We start from the raw sequence: 18,522 nt of genomic DNA, 5'->3' as shown, positions 1-18,522 counted from the left end.
AAACATAATAGTCAAGTGCAATCTATGTTCGTCGGCAGCAAAGGAATTGTCTACATCAAGAAATAGCACTAGCAACTTAAAGAAACACCTGGACCGGTGCCACGCTAACACTAAGTTAGTCGAGAGATCTGCCGGCTCGGAGAAAAGAAAACATACAGAAGACGTGAGTGCGGGCACGCCGAAGCAACACAAGTTAACATTCTCTCGGTCTTCTATGATTCTGGAACCCCGACAAGTTAAGAGACTGGTGGCAGAGTATGTTGTGGAAGACATGCAATCTCTGTCAACTGTGGAGTCGCCGGCATTTAGAAAGCTTGTCAGCAAAATCCCTGTCAACACCACCAATGACAAGGTAAGCTAACGTTGCAATAGAGACTTTTTAATACAGTGGTTACCGGGCCATGCCGAGGCTGTACTACCATGTTAGCGACCAGCGACGTAATTGTAATGTTGTTATATTTTGTGTGTGTGTGTGTGTGTGTGTGTGTGTGTGTATCTTATTCCACTCGCTTTGTACATGGTTAGCTTAAATGTGATACTGCTGCCTGGTGGTAAACAGATGTATTGCCTATACATAAGCACCTATCATGACAGTAATGTTACCGGTATCCAAATATTATTTAGCCCAGTTATAAATGGAGCATTAGTTTATTATCTAGCATGACTTTAATATCTCTATCTTCTTAATTTTCAGCAAGTGTTGCCGGAAAGAAAGACATTTGCCAAAGAGTTGGATAAAGAATATGCTATCATGGAAAAGGAGCTGAGGAAAACTATCGATGCCCAGGATTATGTGTCAACAACGGCAGACATATGGAGTGCTAACAACAAAAGTTTCTTGGGGGTGACTGTGCATTGGATCGAAGCAGATACCTTGAAACGAAAGAAGGCTGCGATCGCTTGTAGAAGATTTAGGGGTCGACACACGTACGACGCAATAGCAACAGAGCTGGAGGACATTTTCTCTCAATATGGACTTACCAACGATAAAGTGACTGCATGTGTGACGGACAACGGGAGTAACTTTGTGAAGGCGTTCAAGGAGCATCAGCAGCGGCAAGTGGAGTCCGATGAGGAGGAGGAGGAGGATGAGGTGGATGGCGATGGTGAGGCAGACTTTGCAGACCTTCACAGTGTGCTTGCCGCCGCCAAAGATGATAATGCCCGGGACGGGCTATGTGTACTGCCTCCCCATCATAGATGCGCAGCCCATACACTTAATGTAATTGCCAACAATGAGGTTGATAAATGGCTGTCATCTAACGTAGAATCTAGGGCTGTGTATCGTAGTGCTACAGCCAAATGTTCAGCGTTGTGGACGAAGGCCAGTCGCATCAGAGTTCCTGGAAGAGGTCAGTGGTAGAAAGTTGATTGTCCCCACAGTAACAAGGTGGAACTCATACTTTGACGCCTATTCTCGGATCACAGAAATGCCCCTCACTGACATCAATAATATCTGCACACAATTTCAAATGAAATGTATGAACGACAGGGAATACCAGTTTCTCAAGGAATACTGTTCCATTATGAAGCCTTTCACAGTTGCACTGGACATCTTACAGGGTGAGGACACTTGTTTTTATGGAACGCTTCAACCAACACTAGAAGTTCTCATGGGAAAAATCTTAGCAATGAAAACTGGCCTATCAGCAATGACCACTGGGCTGCCTGAAGTTATTGTGGGAGCAATCAAAACCCGATTTGCCGCAATAATTGACTCCAAGGAAGCGCTGCTTGCCGCTGTCTCACTGCCCAAGTTTAAGCTGCGTTGGGTAAAAGAAGAAGCCAGAAGAGACCATATCAAGATACTCCTCATGTCAGAGTGTCGTTCCCTAACAACACAAGAGCCTGCAGCCCTCATGCCCGATGTCCCTCAACCTGCTGCTGTTGCCTCCAGCGAGGAGGATTTGTTTTGCCTTTGACTTACAGCCCGTTACCACAGCTGATGCGCCCATGTCTGTGGAAACAGAGGTAATGTCTTATTTCAATTCTGCCCCTACGATGGAAAGTCTGCACCAGTTTCCAAGAATTAAAAAAATCACACTCCGCTGTAATGCCCCAACGCCATCCAGTGCACCAGTAGAAAGACTTTTCACTCAGTCTTGGAAATCTTGTGCTCACCCCAAAACGCAACCGTCTCGGTGATGGACGCTTTCAACGCCTTCTCCTGATGCGCTTCAACCGTCATTTCAGTCAAGGCGGTAGTGGAATAGGCCAGCCCCCCACCATAGAACAATAAGTAGGCTATAGGTCAAGGCTTTAAGGGCTTTCATACTTAAATGTATTTTACGAGCCTTAATTGGCTGTATTCTACCCTGGCAGTAACAGGTTTCCTGTTTATTTTATTTTTTTCAATATTCCAATGTGTGTGTTAAATATAGTGGAGCTTCATTTGCTTTGTGAAGTATTTCCTACGAGGCCCTTTTTTTGTATTTAGATTTGACCAGACTTTGTTTGGTAGCCTATGTTCTAGGCGTTGTTTGGCAAATAGCAGGGCTCCTATTTTTGGCCTACGTTGCATTTAGTAGCAATCTTAAGCAATGTTTGGCTTACATGTTAATAGTGTTGGACTGAAAATGGCTGAGCCGTTAGCTATTCCTTGAGGCCTAATCCTTTTCGTATTTTGGATAAAGCTTCTTCTTTGTCCACTCAATACATTCAAACTTCTTGTGCTTGGAACTTGAATTAAATAAAAGAAAGTAACAAAAAGAAAAATATATTGCACACCTTGTCATTTCATAATGTTATAGATTTCATTATAGTGAGCTCTAGCTCTAATTGTATTTAATATAGGCCTTATAAATATTTACAGTATCTCTACCATAATTGACCAGACGTTGATCCTTTGTCTGCTTTAAATAAGTGTATACATTGTTAGTAGCCTTAAGGGCCTACACAGTTGTTATGCTATACCACATCGCCCTTCACTGGATGTAGAATGAGCTGCACTAAACTACATTTCAGCATTTAAAACACCTAGCCATTCTTTTGCGGTTATTTTGGTGAAAGTAACTAAAAAAGTAACTAAAGTAGTGTAACTCATTACATTTCAGAGACAGTAATATTGTAATGTAACTTATTACTTTCAAAAGAGAGCAATAAATCATATGTAATATATTACATGTTGGAAGTAACTTGCCCAACACTGTCAATGACAGAGCTCATGTGCCTGCAGTGACTTCATAGAGGGAAAGCAGTTACAGGGTATATCAGTTAACAGCATGGTCACCAAAGAATGCCTTATCACACGTTTGCAGTTTAACAGTTACTTTAAATGTTCAATTGAATGTAGTACAAAATCTTAACAGGACGTCACTTTAACTAGCGTTAACGTAGTAACCAGACAGAGTGACTTCTTACCGCCAGAGACGACAGGTGTTCATCCGCCCAGCTTCAGTCCATGTCAGCCTAACCCCGCTGTCAGTAGGTGCTCATGGCTCTTCAAAAGCACTGAGAACAGGACTCCAGTCTGTCGTTAAACTTCGTGAACTGCACACCATGGGCTGCAGGCAGTGACACTACATTAAGCTACAGGGAAAATAACAACGGGTTTGTTTAAAAGCTGTCAGGAGCATACAGAGCTAAACTGCTGCTTGTTGACGGACAGGGCAAGGTTGTTATCTACTTAGCTAGCCACTTTGCTAAAACTAGCTCGCCCCGGTGGACAAATAGCAGCCAGAAACCAGCAGCTGCGTTAATCTGACTCAGAGACAACACCGACCCGTTTTCTCTGGAAACACATTTAACCTCGAAAACAAGTGGTGTTTGTTGTATTTCCAGACTTCAGAGTTGTGTCGTATATAGACACACTTCCCATGTACCGATGAACGTCCAACACTTACTTCCTGTCATGTGACGAAAACAAACTGCTCCTTTCGTGTGGCGTTCAAACAAAACCCGGAAAATGTGTATTAAACTGCACATTTTTAATATAAGCCTAGTATAAGGTTTACAATCCTGTATTCCAAAAATAAAATAAAAAGCCAAGCCAAAGCCATTAAAATATAAACTCAAATATAAATATATTAAACACATTTAGATATAGCCCTCTATGGTTTAAAATGATGTATCTCTGTAAAAACTAAATTCAAGCTGCAGCCGAAAACATGCAATGTAAAAAAAAAATTATATTGACAAAATATTACGTTGAGTAGTGTTCTGTTGAGATACATCACCAACAACTCCAAAAGAAATTGCTGGTAGTTAAGAGCGTATTTCCCTGATGCATTTATCATTAGGTGGAAGCAATTGTTATCAGTACCATCACAAGGAAGTAATCATCTGTATGACCCAACTCCGGGTACACAGGACAAAAAGAACGCAAACGCCACATGAGAACTTCTGGCAAGACTCGGCTTACATGATGTCGTTTCCTCCACAGGGGGACGCTGTTGCATAGAGTGGTGCAGTGACGAGTCCTAAAACCCGGAAGTGAGTTAGCATTTTACCACTACCGGTTCCCTGGGTGTTTCTCAACATAGGGCCCTTCTCACTTCTCTTATTTTTCATTTCCTCGCTCCTCGGTCTCGGTCTCACCGGAAGTCGATTTGTCTGCGCCATCTTGAGTAGCGTCCCAATGGCCTTATTTTTGCCGGAGGACCGAGGATCGAGGAGCGAGGAGCGATAATGGAGGAGCGATAATCGAGGAACCACCAGACCATCCTCCGATGAAATCCTCAGACACTCGCCCAGCCCCTTACTGTGTATCGCTCACTGATTGGACGAGGCAGTGCATGCACTGATCTGATGCTTCTTGACATGAGAGCAGAGTGAAGAAAATACATGAACCTCACGAGAGTCACTCCTCAGTTTATACCGTGTTTTGTTTCAATTCATGTATCATTTAGTTACAAATATGTGATATATCTGAACAACAAAGTGGTCAAAAATCATTTTATTCATTTTTTGGAAACATTTTCATGATCGCTTTTTTCGTTTTACATTTTCATTTACTGTCATTTCCATTCAGTCAGTCATTAAGTGCTATTAAAATGTTAATGTGCTACATATCCACACAAACAAACAAAGTGTGCAATCCAATGAATGTTAATCTAACTGGGTTTTGATAGATAACATAGGCCTATCTCTTTTTCTTCTTTCAATTATTTTATTTCTATTGTGCACTTTAATCAATATTAATCAAACTATTGTTATTGTATACATTTTAAGAAAGGCGTTTATCTTTTTTGAGAATTAGTTCTTATTTTATTTTATTTATTTGGGTCTACAACAGATGATACAAATGTTTGTGTCAGTAAATGTGTACTAACAGAGGCGGGGGTGTGTGTGGAAATAACGGGAACAGAGCTGCTGTCAGACGATCAGCTGTGCAGCGTCATCACAAACGGACGTCGCTTCACGTGACGCTCCGGAGGAAAGGACGTCCCATTGCTCTTAAAACTAATTTCCCTGGTTGCGTTCCAATAGTCCATTTAGCTTAGGAACCTTCCTAACCAAGTGAAATGACCCGGAAGTCCGTCAGTGGCAGCCATGATAAGTGCCGTTCCAATTCTCTAAATGAAAGGAAAGGAGGTTTCAAACTTCTTTTATAACCTCCTTTAGCTTAGGAACCACTGGACCTCCCTTGACGAAAGGAGAGGAGAAAATGCTGCCCCACAATGCATTGCAGTCGCAGCATTTGCCGTCACTCAACAGTCGGCCGTTCACGAAAACAACCGATGATGACGGAGAAATTATATCATGAAAGTTACGGTGCTTATTAAGCATTTTAAAACGTATGTGGTAAGTTGCCAAAGTGCTTTGTGTTGAACGTTCGTCAGTATTATAATCAAAAAGAGAAATATGAACGTTAGTTTTTACTGAAATGATCAAATAAAGTCAACATCTCACAGTCTTTACTGAGCTGTGTGGGGTTTGTTCAACTTTTAAAAGATGTTTGAATGGTGATATACACACTGATAGATGTTAAGGACTAACGTTTATAATAAATACATTTGTATTGATTTTAAGATATTTTCATAGTACAATCATATGTATTGGGATCATTTGGGATCACTTTCCTTTTTTATTTCAATTCCAACTTTGGTCATGAAGAATATGTTTCTCTGTTGTCCCCGTTCATAAAGCATAAAGCAACAGCACCAGAGCACGGTGCAGAGTCTCTAGATGAGTTTACAGTAGTCCCTCGTTCTTATTATACATCCATGTTGTAGTCCACTGTATAGAAAACTGTAGTTTCCATAGTTTCCCCACACCAGCAGACGCACACAATGACGTCCGCTGGCGCATCATAAACACGTCGGATAGTGAAAGTGCATTCGGATTCTCTAAAGTACCGCAGTCTCTTCTCCTAAGTCCTTTTGAATTCTCCTATCCACTATCCCTTAACCCCGTGACGTTTCACTCAGAGGTCAAGGAATAGGAGATAGGGTTAGAATTTAGGAGCTTATTTTTGGATTATCGGAACGCAACCCCTGCTTCTCGTGGTTTCCTTGCGTCTCTCCATGCTTCCCTGGTGGGCAACACACTCTCACTCCCTAAGCGTCCAATAACGACGTTTGGTCAGTGTCCGTGGCGTCCAGTTGTGACGCTCCTAGGCTCCTTCAGCTTCATAAAGGGACGCAAATAGCTTTCAACTGATTGCAATGTATTCCCATCTGCGGCGGGATTTTGACGCTCATGGAAGCACGGCATTCGTTTGTGTCGGCTGCCCTTAAAGGCAATGTGAGCGTCCATTCCCATTGGATAACGGAGAATTGTACACCCGGAAGTAAGTATTCCCCTTACTGTCGATTGATTTTACAGTGATATCTGCACTACTCATCGACTAAAAAACACCAGATTATCCTTGTTAATTACACAACATTGATTGGTTTAAATTGTGTGCAATGCTTTTGTATTTTTCCCCTTCGATTCGGAGAAACAAATATTTTTTCGGAGTAAAGGATGGCAGAAGATACTACACTACCCAGAAACCCCAGCTATCGTTTGGACTACACCATGTGCTCTGTTTGACGTCACGTGATCTTCAAATTTCTCCCTGCAGAAAAAGAAAACATGGCCGAACTTCGTTTTATTCTCGGTGGAAAATTCCTATTTTAAAGTTAGTTTGGCCATTAAAATGCGTTTTGATGTCATTTGATGCGAGAAATATGAGTTGTTATTTCAGATTATGTGTGCAGTGGATGTACATGATCTTTAGTTTGCTAGTTATTACGAAGATTACTTCAGGAAATCGCGACGTTTTCATTGTTACCAAGGTGGTTGCTAGGGACGCTGCTATCGATATTATTTCTGTTATGTTGTGTAACTGTTTAATGGTGTTATCTTTATTGCTACCCCCTTCCCCGTCAATGTATAGTGTTGGTCCACAGCACAAACATATTAGTTTAACAAAATCCGCATCTAAAGATACGTTATTTTCCCCTGTGCAATTCCAGTCTCACATCTCACAGCACATCGTCATTAACAAATACCGGAAACAGACCGAAAACATTTAAAAAAAAATAAAATAATACTTTATTCCGAGTGTGCTTGCTTTTCTCTTTGGAAGTCATCACATAACGGCATTGTAATACACGGTTCGGCTGCATTAAATATTACATATCTGCCGTAGTTCTGTATTTATAGAGCCCTGATGAGAAGACTTCTAGACAAATATGAGGAACTGAAAACGTGACGTGGATCATAAATATATCAGCCATTAAACAACATCTTACATTTCTTTTCACACAATACGTCTCCTTGCAGTATCAACACTAATTCGGCTGACTTTTATATTTGATCCAATTGGTAGATAGGCTGTATTTACACCATAAAGGTGCACAGCTGATATAAAGGGACACCTAGTGGTTAAAGCATGTTATTGAATTTCATTATTTTTATTATTAGATATTAATAGGATCCCTATAAAGTATATTCATTACTCGTTATTATCTACTAATAGTTCATTAAAGACTGTATATCAGAGATGTTCACAAGTCTTTTTTTGCAAGTCCAAGTCAAGTCTCAAGTCTTTGGTCACGAGTCCAAGTCAAGTCTCAAGTCTCAAGTCTCTAAAAAATAAAAGTCTCATGTCTCTTCTGGTTGTAATAAGCCTTCTATTGTCTGCTGCTATCCAGTCTGTTAAGAATACTGCACAGCTATATCTAAGACATTCAAAGCATTGACTGTATTATTATCACTCCTATATCTATTAGCATACAGTATCAGTACTGATTAGTTGTTTATTATATGATCACTTTAAACAGGCTATTGCAATGCAATATGAGGACAAACATCACAGTTTAGCTAAATGCAAACAACTTATAAGCAAAACACTTCAGAATCACAAATCAGTATCACAAATACTTTATTAATCCCCCGCAGGGAAACTGTGTTAAAAGTACTTAAAAGTAAACATTTGTTCTGTGCCATTTGCAACTAAAAAACTATTGCTGCAATATTATCTGAAATATACTGAACTGGTGATATTAAAACATGACCTGTTCCAAAAGAAATATCTACCATTAACACCATTTACCAGCCAGATGCTGGTAAATCATGCAAGTGGCTGGTACTGTATGTTGCACGCACCAGCCACAAATAACAATGGCAATCTATTGAGTGGCTGGTAACATTTCAACATTCACTAGGCTAGCCATTTGGCCAGAGGACAAAAATGTTAAAATTTGACCTCTGCAACCGTATTGTTTAATTACACTGGGTCTCTAATGACATCTTTTAAGTCTACTATAAATAAACATTCCTCTATCCCAGGGGTGGCCAACCCGCGGCTCTCGAGCCGCATGCGGCTCTTTGCCTAGTTTCATGCGGCTCTTCAGTTCATATCGAATTTTATATGTGTAAGTTTGGGGGAGAGACACTGACTCCTGAATAGTGTTGCACGGTGTACCGATACTTGAAAGGTACCGCGATACCCTGCCGTTAAAAACGTTACGATTCCTCCGTTTCATTAGTATCGGTACTTTAAGAATAACGGGGAAAAGTACTCCGGTGAGAAAGCGCCGTTTTAATAAGAGCCGTGTGTGTTCAGCGCTCTGCTTCCACTCCCTGCACTGCAGCCGTGCCTGCAGTCCCTCCCCTCTCAAGCACGCTCTAAGTCCCTCCCCTCTCAAGCACACTCTAAGTCCCTCCCCTCTCAAGCACGCTCTAAGTGCCTCCCCTCTCTCGTGCACGCGCTAGCTGCCAGAGCATGTGAGAAAACGAGAAGCATGGCTGCAAGTGGGAGTGCAACTGCCGCTGCGCCTCGGCTTGTTGACAACAAAGACGCCAGAAGCGAAATTTGGATGTATTTTAGCTATATCTCTGACAGTGAGGGCAAGCCTACGGACACCATGAGGCCTGTCTGTAAGACATTTATTAATTTTATTTAATACGAATTATTGTCATTTATTGTATTTATTGTTCTCATTGTTTAAAAGTGTGTGTTATGGTTATGGTTCTGGTGTGAAATAAAGCACAATAATTACATTTAAGACCGTTTCCCTTTTTTAAAGAAAATAATCGGAATCGCAATTCTTGACTTGGTATCGAAACCAAAGGGTTAGGGTTAGGGTTAGGGTTAGGGTTAGTTAAGTATTGAATGCTGATAATTCTGACGTAATTTGGCCGGTCAAAGTTGTTTGGGCTCGGATAAAATCGCTCCGTTACTTTCGTCCCGTGTTATGTATATTGTGTATGTGTGGTGTCAGTATGAGAGGATGACAGCGCGTATAATTTTTATGTGGCCCAAGAGCCAATCACAATAATACCTGCGATGCAGTGAACCAATCACCTTTGAGGGGGGGAAAACCTATCGTTGATTAAACATTATCCAGTGTTTCCCCTACCATTGTCTTGGAGGGGCGCTGCGCCCCGCCAACGGAGCCCCGCGCACCCCCTGAAATTCAAGGTGTTTAAAAAAAAAATATATATAATTAAAAATATATATATATATATAGCACCAAATTGCAAATAATCTATAACTACTGTCACTTTTCACATTGAACATGTGCTCTTTTATTAAATAAACTAAACGCTTTCATTTTAAGTTGTGAGTTTAGTGTTTTTGACCCTAAGAAACACTGATGCATTAATCAATAATCCACAGCTCCTCTCTCTGCTCCAGAGGATTTAAAAAAGATATATCCCAATGCCACAAAAATGCATCAGTGACGTGGTTGAAATCTTGTCTCCAGTAAACAAAAAACTGAAACAAGCGGTATCAGTGACTGTGTGTTTGATGTGGCTCTTTGAAGTAACATAGAAACAATGTGGCTCTTAACCTCTGACTGGTTGGCCACCCCTGCTCTATCCTCTCACTCAAACCCAGTGTAATGGTAACCTGATAAACCTGTAACATTAACGTTACGTGGTCAACAATAAACCTGTAACCTGCCTATAAACCGACAGATGTATTTATGTATGTAACTATGTATTTTTCTACGTTTAACGTTAGCCAGTAGATGGTGGCAGCGGAACGTAATGATTAACGTTACCGACCTATTTTATGTCATGTCAAGAGTTGGATGTCAACGCCACTCAACGCAAACAAGTGTGACAAGCAAACATTCACTCATCTTTTCAAATATTCAGTTACAAAGCTAGTAGCAAGCTAAGTTAACATTACATAGCTGATGCTGAGCTAAACATGTTTGCTAACCGTCCATATGCGTTAATGTGACTGACCTCTCCGGGTGAGTTTTCAAGTGCCTGATGACATTTGACGTTGTTGCACCAGCATCCTTGATTTTAATATTGCAGACTTTGCAGTGTGCGCTCCTTTTGTTGGTGCCGCCGGCGTTTTGTTCAAAGTTTTTATAGTTGAACCTAATTACAAGCGGTACAGCTGCAGGTGTGCCGCCGGTCGCCATGGTGTTACCATGATGTTAATGTTAATGTTAAAGGTGGGGTAGGTACGTTTGAGAAACCGGCTCGAGATGCACTTTTTGTTATATTCCATGGAATGCTCTTAACATCCCGATAGCCGGCCCGGCTAAAATAACTGGATGGCCTACCTGCCTGTCAGCCTTCCATCGCGGCACAAACTGATCTCGTGCCCTCATTGGTCATGTGCGCGTTCGTGTGTGTTGGAGGAGGGGCTCTGTGAGGAAGTGGCAGATTTTCTCCGGTTGTGTATTTTCAAATTCTAGCGATCTCGAGCCGGTTTCTCAAACTTACCTGCCCCACCTTTAATACGCCAAAAATAGAAAACACAATGATTGTTCACGAGTCCCAAAACACGAGTCCAAGTCGAGTCCGAAGTCTTTTGAGCAGGAGTCCAAGTCAAGTCTGAAGTCTCTGTGTGTGCGACTTAAGTGCGACTCGAGTCCGAGTCACAGACTCGAGTCCCCATCTCTGCTGTATATAATGACTATTTTGCACATCCCTTTCAAGATTTCAAGATTTTCTAAGGTTTATTGACATATCATATAGGCCTACACAACTATGGTGTAGTTCTGCATTGAATGAAAAACTTGGGTCGCAGGTTCCTCAATAGTGCATTACAAGACATCTATCAATATTTGTGCATACCTCCAGCAATGTTAACTATGTTGAAGCACTTATTTTAACTGATATTATACATCATGTATTATACTCTTATAAGATGTATGTAGATATTTCATCTCCGGCCTTGTCAGGTATTGAACAATCAATACATAAAGAACACAGAATTGTTAAATATAAAACACAGAATTTGTGTGATTATACTAAATTATTTACAAATAAACACCACTGCATAATGTACAACTGTTACACATGCTGATGGAACGCAAATGTTTCCAACTTGGGATCAATAAATTATATCTTATCTTAAGCTGATCGATGGCTACTGCCATATTTGCAAAATGTGCCTCTGAACCTTGACAAGTGCATGTTTCAGGCTTATCAATTAATGTAATGTTATCTATTAACAACAGGAGGGGTCAAAAACATAAGACCAGCTGTTAAATAAAGCTCTTCTGACCTTAGCTGGCATGTGTGTATATATATATTAATGCTGCCCATTATGGGCACAAGCAATTTTCACCCATTTATTAATTATATGTTTTACATTTGAGTGTTTCCTATCCCCTAAACCTCCAGGGATGTACACAGTTTAATACTGGCAACTTCTTATTATGGGAAATACGAAAACGTCTTTTAAAACTACAACTCCCAGTAGAGACGTGCCATAGATAGAGAGCATGTTGCGAAACAGAATAGCCAGCATGTGTAGTTCTGGGGACGGGGTGGGGGAGGGGGGGACGCGGTGGACCCGTTCAAATCCAGTTTTGGACAGTCTGACGTGGTTCCATCCCATTTCAAGTGCTGTTCGAGAATCGGCGTAACCCTCGGAGCACACTCACCAATCACAGAGCTTGAGGACTATCACGGGGTTTGTCAAACAGAGCACATGGTGTAGTCCAAACGATAGCTGGGGATTCTGGGTAGTGTAGTGTTTTCTGCCATCCTTTACTCAGAAAAAATATTTGTTTCTCCGAATCGAAGGGGAAAAATACAAAAGCATTGCACATAATTTAAACCAATCAATGTTGTGTAATTAACAAGGATAATCTGGTGTTTTTTAGTCGATGAGTAGTGCAGATATCACTGTAAAATCAATCGACAGTAAGAGGAATACTTACTTCCGGGTGTACAATTCTCCGTTATCCAATGGGAATGGACGCTCACATTGCCTTTAAGGGCAGCCGACACAAACGAATGCCATGCTTCCCTGAGTGTCAAATACCGCCGCAGATGGGAATACATTGCAATAAGTTGAACGCTAATTTTTGTCCCTTTATGACGCTGAAGGAGCCTAGGAGCGTCACAACTGGACGCCACGGACACTGACCAAACGTCGTTATTGGACGCTTAGGGAGTGAGAGTGTGTTGTGGTGGGAGGGACTAGACGCAGGGAAACGACGCAAATGAGGGACGCAAGGAATCCATTTAACCGAAGTGAGAAGGACCCATAGGGTCCTTGTCACTACCCGATCTGCAGCTCTGCCCGATCTGCAGTGCGCATGTGCGAGATGGTCCGCCATATTGGACAACTCCGGACGGCAACCCAAGTAGGACAACATTGACACAGTGGCTTTTAGCAAAGCTCAAAAATAAAACTCTCGAGAGATAAGTTATTGTTATTACAACGTGACTTCACTATTATTTAACAACTCTTTTTATTGGGTTCTTTTATTTGGGGTTAAGTACATTGTCAGAATAAGTGAGAAATGGATTTAACTTCTGTTAGACAGCTATATGCCATACATTTTTGCACACATTCACAGTAAATATGTATTCAGTATGATAGCTGTCTAACAGAAGTCAAATTCATTTCTCACTTGTTCTGACAATGTACTTAACCCCAAATAAAAGAACCCCATAAAAAGAATTGTTAAATAATAGTGAAGTCACATTGTAATAACAATAACTCATCTCTCTCTCGTTTTATTTTTGAGCTTTGCTAAAAGCCACTGTCAAGTGTCCATCTTGGGTTGCCGTCCGGAGTTGTCCAATATGGCAGACCATCTCGCACATGCGCACTGCAGATCGGGCAGAGCTGCAGATCGGGTAGTGACAGCCAGCTCTGTCCCCGTTATTTCCACACACCCCCCCGCCTCTGTTAGTACACATTTACTGACACAAACATTTGTATCATCTGTTGTAGACCCAAATACATTAAATCAAATAAGAACTCATTCTCAAAAAAGATAAACGCCATTCTTAAAATGTATAAACGAAAAAAGCAATCATGAAAATGTTTCCAATAAATGAAGAAAATGATTTTTGACCACTTTGTTGTTCAGATATATCACATATTTGTAACTAAATGATACATTAATTGAAACAAAACACGGTATAAACTGAGGAGTGACTCCCGTGAGTTTCATGTATTTTCTTCACTCCGCTGGGAAATTGCTCTCATGTCAAGAAGCATCAGATTAGTGCATGCACTGCCTCGTCCAATCAGTGAGCGATACACAGTAAGGGGGCGGGGCGAGTGTCTGCGGATTTCATCGAAGGATGGTCTGGTGGTTCCTCCGTTATAGCTCCTCCATTATCGCTCCTCGCTCCTCCGGCAAAAATAAGGCCATTGGGACGCTACTCAAGATGGCGCAGACAAATCAACTTCCGGTGAGACAGAGACCGAGGAGCGAGGAAATGAAAAATAAGAGAAGTGAGAAGGGCCCATAGCCGTGGGAACATGTTTCAAATGGGGGGTGCTGTGGGGATGACACCAGGGCTGGTTCTGACCAATTTGCTGCCCTATATCAAGCGGAAAACTCTGGGGGAGAGCCGGGGTCCTTCTCACTTCGGTTAAATGGATTCCTTGCGTCCCTCACTTGCTCGTTTCCCTGCGTCTAGTCCCTCCCACCAGGGAAGCATGGAGGGACGCAAGGAAACCACTCGAAGCAGGGAAATTAGTTTTAAGAGCAATGGGACGTCCTTTCCTCCGGAGCGTCACGTGAAGCGACGTCCGTTTGTGATGACGCTGCACAGCTGATTGTCTGACAGCAGCTCTGTTCCCCGTTATTTCCACAAACACCCCCGCCTCTGTTAGTACACATTTACTGACACAAACATTTGTATCATCTGTTGTAGACCCAAATAAATAAAAAATAAAATAAGAACTAATTCTCAAAAAAGATAAACGCCATTCTTAAAATGTATAAACGAACAATAGTTTGATTAATATTGATTAGAGTGCACAATAGAAATAAAATAACTGAGAGAAGAAAAAGCGATATGTTATCTATCAAAACCCAGTTAGATTAACATTCATTGGATTGCACACTTTGTTTGTTTGTATGGATATGTAGCACATTCACATTTTAAATAGCACTTAATGACTGATTGAATGGAAATGACAATAAATGAAAATGTAAAACGAAAAAAGCGATCATGAAAATGTTTCCAAAAAATGAATAAAATGATTTTTGACCACTTTGTTGTTCAGATATATCACATATTTGTAACTAAATGATACATGAATTGAAACAAAACACGGTATAAACTGAGGAGTGACTCCCCTGAGGTTCATGTATTTTCTTCACTCTGCTGGGAAACTGCTCTCATGTCAAGAAGCATCAGATCAGTGCATGCACTGCATCGTCCAATCAGTAAGCGATACACAGTAAGGGGGCGGAGCGAGTGTCTGAGGATTTCATCGGAGGATGGTCTGATGGTTCCTCGGTTATCGCTCCTCCATTATCGCTCCTCGCTCCTCGATCCTCCGGCAAAAATAAGGCCATTGGGACGCTACTCAAGATGGCGCAGACAAATCGACTTCCGGTGAGACTGAGACCGAGGAGCGAGGAAATGAAAAATAAGAGAAGTGAGAAGGGCCCCCGGTGTAGGTACCAAATCTGCTCGGGTGTATTTCCGTCGCATCCGTCATCCGTCATATCCGTTATATTGTACGGCAATTCACCACAACTCACCTCCCTCTGCTCCCAGCTGCCACACACCGGCCGTCTGCGGAACTGCAGCCGGAGGAACTCGGGACAGCTTGTTATGTGTGTGTACTTGTGCACATAAATAATGTTTCTAATTATTTACAATTAAAAAATATATATATTCTGCGTTACTTTAGCCAACACTTTTATAAGGCCACTAGATTAGATAATTACGAAATGTGTAGATAGAATACATATCTTTCAGGTTGTTATTTTGTCATTATGTTAAATGTTGTAGAGCCGATGAATGGGAGTCGGAGGCGGTGTGTTCAGTATGGAACTCCATACTTTATTATCAAAGAACATTCAGACAGGTTAAGACATTAGCTTATTACTTGTTGTGAAGCTAGCATGACTGAACCTAGCTTCCGGTGCCCTCTCTAACGGGTCCGTGTTGCAACACAATAACCAGAGGTGAATTATGTTCCATCACGTGGCACCACACAAGCCCCCCCAGAATTCACATGTAAAGAAAGTCTGTGCGGCGGGGAGGAACGACGCGCCGACCCCCACGACTCCTGAGCACGGGAGCCGGAGAAACGACATCCGCCTGCACAGCCCCCGGAAGAGGAGGGACCGGAACAACAGGTCCTAAATCCGTGACAGGGGTCACAGCCGGGGGGCGTCCCCGTCGCGGAGGTCGAGCCAGCACCACCGGCTGGTCTAAGTCCAGGTGAGCAGCCTTCACCCGGTCCACCGAGACGTGCTCGGCCTTGCCACCCAGGTCGACCACCAGGTGCTTGTCCCCGTGCTCCAAGACCCGGAAAGGCCCATCGTAAGGGGGCTGCAGGGGGCCTCTGTGCGCATCATGCCGGATGAACACGTGCCCCGCAGAGCTCCGCCCGGGACACCTGAGTACCGTGCTGAGTAGTAGGGATCGGAGCAAAGGCCTCAGCGGCGTCCTGCAGGAAAGCCCGCTGGGCCGACGCCGACCAGGGAGCCGATGCGTTAGGGAGGAAATCCCCAGGAACCCTCAGCGGCTGACCGTATACCATCTCAGCCGTAGAGCACTGCAGGTCTTCTTTAGGCGCAGTCCTCAGGCCCAGCATCACCCAGGGCAGCTTGTCGACCCAATTCCCGTCCGTAAGGCCGGCCTTGAGGGCCGCCTTCATGGAGCGATGGAACCGCTCACAGAGGCCGTTAGCCTGAGGGTGATAAGCGGTAGTCCTGTGCAGCTTAACCCCCAGACCACTCGCCACGGCGTTCCAGAGCTCGGACGTGAACTGTGAGCCTCTGTCCGAGGAAATGTCTGACGGGGTGCCAAAACGACACACCCACGTCGCAATGAAAGCTCGGGCAATGTCTGCGGCTGACGTTGACACGAGAGGAACCGCCTCCGGCCAACGGGTCGTCCTGTACACCATGGTGAGGAGGTAGGAAAAACCTTGAGAGGAGGGCAATGGACCAACCAGGTCGATGTTGACGTGGTCAAACCTCCTCTCAGGCAGAGTCCTGCACGGGTCTGATTTTCAAGACCCGCTCCCGCCCGCACCCGCGAAGTGCAATACCGAACCCGCCCCGCTACCCGCTCATATTGCCAATTAGTTCCGCAACCCGACCCGACCCGTCGGCACAAGATCCCAACCCGACCCGAACCCGCATATATATATAGGCCTATATATATGAGCAGTGAAAGAATTTACAGAATTCACATGAGCACGATTAAAGGGAAATGGAGCTCCCGAGAGAGCGCTGCGCTGCCTTAAATACAAGCTGTAGGACTTTGAGGAGCTGTCCAGTAACACTTACTTAAAATAAACTATTCATTTGTTGCGTTTCCCATAAATGTTCAGCTGGACGATGTATTCGAGCTTCTAACTTATGATGCAGAGAATCATGTAATTATGAATATACGCAGTTGCGTATTTCGCTCAAAAAGCGTGGGATGTTAATAATTACATAATAATAATAATCAAGTAGCCTAACCTACGACGTTTAAAGTGATAATTGTTGGCCATTTCACATGTGAAATTTGGATAGTATATTTTAAAACGAAGGTAGCCTAATCCAGGAAATACAATGTCTAAAGTATGCCGTTCATTCCATTTAATTATTCATGTAGACACCTCCCAAAAAACGTGACTTATTAAAAACGGAACGTTATCATATTGTTATGCAACAATCACGTGCATTTATTTCGTTTCATAATGTTACAGTCATTATGGCTGACGATATAAAACAAATTGAAGCCAACTGAAACCAGTGCAATTGCAACAAGGCGGCCGCGGCAGTCTGACACTTTTAAACTGTTTAGAACAGTCAAGCTGGCTAATGCCAAAACAACAGACATTTTTTAACAGACGTATAACCTTTTAGAGTCTGTAAAAGGTTATACGGATTATATAATATACGAAATGTATACATACATATAAAACATATAAAACGTACATATAAAACAACATATATTCCGTATAACACACTTTTTTTTAACAGACGTATAACCTTTTACAGACAGGCTGCTAACGCCATGTTCATCTCACAATTCAGTGTTTCTTTAGATTACTATGCAGAAAAAGAATGTCATCAACTGTCCCTGGTTTCAATTGGCTTCTCCTTTCTGAGACCACAAATCCAGCCGTGGAAAAATCTCGCTCACTCGCGGCGCTTGAAGCTGGAATGGAAAGAATCGAACGAGCAATGTGTGCCACATTCGGAAACCTGGTTGCATGCTCCTTCCACCAGCTGAGAACATCGAAATTCTCCTCCCTCGGTGACTTGAAGTCGATGTATGCGCTCACTTCATCCTGAGTGCACTCATCGCTGGAAGAGGAATCCTCGACGTCGGATAATCCCTCCGATTGTCTAGCTCTCTTCTCGGGCGGTGCTGAATTGACAGTGGCAACACGTTGTGTGGGCGATGCACGCCTCTCTTTTATGTCTAGAGGTGCGAATAGAGGGCGCAAGATTAAGCATATGCAATTTTATAAACTTTACATATAGATTTCCTAATATTTTACATTTCATATTTTAAATGATGAAAACAGACAAGCAGGCCAATAAGCATATACAATACAGTAACAGTGGGCTATACTGTAACGTTAGGATAGTAACTTTTTTCCCAATTCTACCTCAATTTAATTTTAATACAGTATGAAATAAACTATGAGATCACTTGTATTTTCCTTCGGCCTTACCGTTC

General features: G+C 42.5%; 1 protein-coding gene across 1 annotated transcript in view; it reads right to left on the bottom strand.

Annotated features, from left to right (window-relative positions):
* Positions 1-3,843, bottom strand: part of vps13d (vacuolar protein sorting 13 homolog D) — a 104,030-nt gene extending 100,187 nt beyond the window's left edge. Inside the window, exon 1 of the mRNA XM_034235920.1 lies at positions 3,361-3,843. The gene's annotated coding sequence lies outside the window, so the exon portion shown is untranslated. The remainder of the gene's footprint in view (positions 1-3,360) is intronic.
* Between the last annotated feature and the right edge of the window lie 14,679 nt (positions 3,844-18,522).

The sequence above is a fragment of the Gymnodraco acuticeps genome, unplaced genomic scaffold (assembly GCF_902827175.1).
Source record: "Gymnodraco acuticeps unplaced genomic scaffold, fGymAcu1.1, whole genome shotgun sequence".
Classification (NCBI taxonomy): Eukaryota; Metazoa; Chordata; class Actinopteri; order Perciformes; family Bathydraconidae; genus Gymnodraco; species Gymnodraco acuticeps.
Note: the sequence above shows the minus strand (reverse complement) of the source record. Positions and strands in the feature narration are given on the sequence as shown.